Here is a 4,811-nt window from a genome sequence, read left to right on the forward strand (position 1 = left end):
ATTGCTATCAGGTACAATATTTGAAGTCAAAAACAAATTTAAAACAATAAGATCATCACTTCAAAAAGAATCATACAGTATTGTTCCCATTTTAATCAACGAGTAGATAAAAACATGTTTCATATCTTCCTAATGTCACCTTAAATTAAACAAAAATACAGTCACTTATTAAAATAAACATGCATTTTGTTGGGCACAATCTATTCTTCTTATTATGAGGTATTTAAAATCCTGCAAACATGATTCCTAAATGAGAGTAAAATATAAAGGATAAGAATATAACTTTCATAAAGTAAACACTCTTTGCTCTGTTAAATGTTTTGACACACAAAAGCTTAAAGGGCATAGCTCATTACTTTAACTATTAGATAGACATAACTGAAGGACATATTACTCGCGAGACAAATAGGGGCTTTAAGTCCAACTACATTGGTATGCAAATTGTGAAGCAAAGGAAATCTTGAACAAAGCTTGGAAACAAACATTATATGATAGCTTCAGACTAAGGAAATGGAATGCTAGCACATGATTTCAAGCATATATACAACTATTTAAAAAAAATGACTAACTCATGATTCCTAGAGAAGCAATAAACACGGAATGAGAAATCTGAATTAAACAACACCAAAGATCGACAAAAGGCATGCTGAATGTCATAAAATAAAAGGAAACTAACAACACTTGCGCAATACGTATAGAATCATAAACATGTTTAGAACTACAAAATCGTAAGAGAGAGAGGTGGAAATAGCGTGGAAAAAGAAATCAAAAATCTTCTTTTGGTCAACATAGGCATTTAATGCGGACTCCACTGGTTTGGAATCCGGGGCGAATTGGTCATTTACAGCGTATGGAAAAATTCAGAACATATTGGTACCAATTGGGCTCTTTACGTATAGGCTGATCTTATGGTGATTTTAAAAGCTTACATGGACCGAATATTATTGGGCTACTAGGAGTATTGTTTGGGCTTGCAGCTGGCCATAATTTATGGTCTATTCCTTTTTCAAATTGATTTCTTCCAATCTTCTAATTGAATCAAATAAATTATTTTTCACACCCAATATGTAATTATATTAAGAGATACTACCATTAAGTAGATAATAATGATTATAATAATAAGGATAATAATAATAATAATAATAATAATAATAATAATAATAGTAATAATAATAATAATAATAGTATTAGTAATACCAACGTATAATTAACAAGTATAAAAGAATAATAATAATAATAATAATAATAATAATAATAATAATAATAATAATAATAATAATAATAATAGCGATAGTAACTGGTAAAAAGTGGCAAAAGCTAAGGTATTTGACTTATTACCAATATAGAAGCTCGAGGAAATAAATTGGAAGAAAGGAGAGTCAAAATTGGGTGTCAACAACTAGTTAATTAATAAAAGATATCATTAGATATATGTATTGATCACTAAATATCATTAAAACACTTGTTGATCATTAAATATGGTCAAATCAAATAATTATTCACGTCAAATCACTCTATTGATCACTTGATTTAGGTTTACTACACTAAGTTGATCTTCTATTATGATTAAATTACTATCTAACTAATTAAGGATATCATTAGATATATGTATTGATCATTAAATATGGTCGAATCAAGTAATTCAAGTCAAATCACTATATTGATCACTCGATTTAGATTGACTACTCTTAGAATTGCCTGACTTGTTGCAACAATTGCAGTATCCATTGCAACAAGTAACATAGTTGTAGCAACAAGTCTCAATACTTGTTGGAATAATCCCAACAACTAATATAATTGTTGCAATAAGTCGCAGTACTTGTTGGACAAATTCCAAAAAGTAATATGATTGTTGCAACAAGCTTCTCACTTGTTAGAAAATTCCAACAAATAATAGAGTTGTTGCAACAGATCTTGTTACTTGTTGGATACTATTCCACTAAATTTTAGCTTGATATATGTTATTAATTGTTGCAAAAAATCAAGTTACTTATGAAAAAATCCCAACAACTAACATAGTTGTTGCAACAAATCCCAGTACTTGTTGGAAAAATTAGAACAAGTAATATAGTTGCTACAACAAGTCCTATCACTTGTTGGAAAACCCCAACAAGTAACAGAGTTGTTGCAACAGATCTTGTTACTAGTTGAAGATTGTTCCACGGATTTTCAACATCGCATAAGTTATTAGTTGATGTAACAAATCAAGTTACTTGTTGGAAAAAACACAACAACTAACATAGTTGTTGCAATGAGTCCAGTACTTGTTGGAAAAATTGCAACAAGTAATATAGTTGCTGTAACAAGTCCTTTCACTTGTTGGAAAATCACAACAAGTAACAGAGCTGTTGCAACAGATATTGTTACTTGTTGAAAATGTTCAGCAATTTCATTTGTGATTTGAACAAAATCAACATATTAGATAAATCTAGTTCACAAACATTAATAATATAATTTATTATTACAAGTAAGAACAAAATTAACATGTCATGTAATCCAAGTTCAAAAATATCAACCAAAGAATTTTTATTACAAGTAAGAACAAAATCAACAACTATGAAGCATTTCGGTCCGGGCATGTAGTTCTCTGTACCAATCCCTTTTGCATATGGAGAATTTATTTTTCTTCATTGGAAATGATTCCCCGACTCCACGCCTCCTCTTTGTCCGCCTTCTTCTCAGTTTGCCCGGTTCAATATTTGGAGGAGGTATTTCTCTCTCTAAAATCTCCAGAGGAACTTCTCAACATTCTTCAGAAGGCGCACGATGAATTTCCTCATAGTATGCAATTATTTATACAACATCTCTAGCAGTTGTTGCAACATTTAATATACAAGTTGCAACAACTGCATAAATGTTGTAGCAACTACAACAGCCGTTGGAACTTTTTTATTAGTTGTTGCAATAAATTCAAAAACTCTTATACAACAATTTTAGCACTTGTTGCAACAACTATAATCATATCTTGTAAATTGTTGGAAAAAGAAATTGACTATACACGATTTAACAATTGTCACAAAACAACTTTGTTTTGCTTACCAAATGATCGGAAATCACCTATAAAGTAATGCCCAATGCTACACGAACGAAATTCAGTCCAGAAATTGTGTAAATTGGGTGGATTCGTTTTTTTTTTTTTCTTGAGCAATTTTTTTTCTAAATGAAGAAGATGCAAGGGAGAATGAAATGATGAAAAAGAAGACGAGGAGAACACGGCCGAAGAAGTTGCGGTCCAAAGAAGGAGATGTCATTGGCTCCTTTTTTTTTTTTTTTTTTTTTTTACCCCTTTTAGGTAATTTTGGGTTTTATATTAGTTGGGTCAAAGTGTAAAATAAAAAAAAAATAAAAAATAAAAACTTGAGGGAAAATATGAAATGGGTCAACCCTCATTAATCACTAACCCAAATTTTGTCACCCCTACTCAATAAAAATAACTTGAGTTGCTCCCACTTAAATTTGAATTTTTTTTTGTCACTCTTAATTAATTGTCCCATGTCTCTTGGCTATATACCATAACTCCACAAGGTACAGTACGAATGGTCATCAAGCACAATGTCAAACTATCAGATTATTAGAAACACTTTCAAGTTAATCAAATTATTCATGCATAGTTTGAGCGGAAAATAATGAGTTTAGTTGAACCGTAGAACCTGTTCTAATTAGGGCCGGCTTTAGCCATAGGCCAGTAAGGCATATTGGGGGCCCCAAATTTGGTATAAACTTACTCACATCAGATATTTACACCGAACCAATACATGCATGTCATGGTTTAGTGATTTTATGAAGTAAAAGTGCATGATAATTAACCATGATTAAGTAAAACAACTCCACATCCAAACACATGACATGCATATATTGATTTGGTGTAAACACCTGATGTGAGTAAGTTTTTTACCCCCAAATTCAAGTTCAAATTATGTATTAATTTTTTCTTAAAAAATTGATTATTTATGATAAAAAGTAAAACATCTATTGATAAATTTATACTATAATATTCTCCTTAACTTTTTTTGAATAGAAGAAATCAAGAAATTTTTTGTTTTGCCTACTTACATTCTGTCCGCTAACACTCACATTGTCTTATTATCTCAACTCCGTTTGGCTTATCTTTCTTCAAATCTCTAATAAGTTAGAGTAATACTCTGTAAAAAATAAGTGTCACTAATCGTAAAGTGTTAAAAAAAGTGATCGAATTACAAATTCTCTTTTTGTTTCTTCTTAAGTTTACAAGCATTGCAACAAGCATATTAAAGTTTGGTATACCAAGTTATCAACTTCTTAAATCAGATCTATCGTTCTAACTCTATTATTTATATCTACAATTTGTCTATTGCTTATAGATATGTTAACAGTTCCTGTAATGATCGCCTCAGTGGAAAAATATTTTCAACATTGAAACCGATAAAGTCTTACTTTAAATAAAATTGAAAAATAAAATTATTCAAAGAAATCGATTATAAAAAATTATTAAGTAATAATTTTGCATCTAAAAAAAGTTTAAAAAATAGATTTCATATAAAATATATGAAGTTTGTTTAGGTTTTAGACCTCTAATTAAAGTTTGCTTTACCCCTCCAATTCTGTTGAGCTACCCCTGGTTCTACTATGAATATATATATATATATATATATATATATATATATATATATAGAGAGAGAGAGAGAGAGAGAGAGAGAGAGAGAGAGAGAGAGAGACAACTAAAGAACATGGGAAGTTGGGAACTGAGAAGCGACTACAATGGCTTACCAACAAAGGCTGATCAAGTACACATACTGACGAAGCGGAGTGTAACTGCTACTGAATTCATCATG

Source organism: Lycium ferocissimum, chromosome 1, assembly GCF_029784015.1.
Source record: "Lycium ferocissimum isolate CSIRO_LF1 chromosome 1, AGI_CSIRO_Lferr_CH_V1, whole genome shotgun sequence".
In the NCBI taxonomy this organism is placed as follows: Eukaryota; Viridiplantae; Streptophyta; class Magnoliopsida; order Solanales; family Solanaceae; genus Lycium; species Lycium ferocissimum.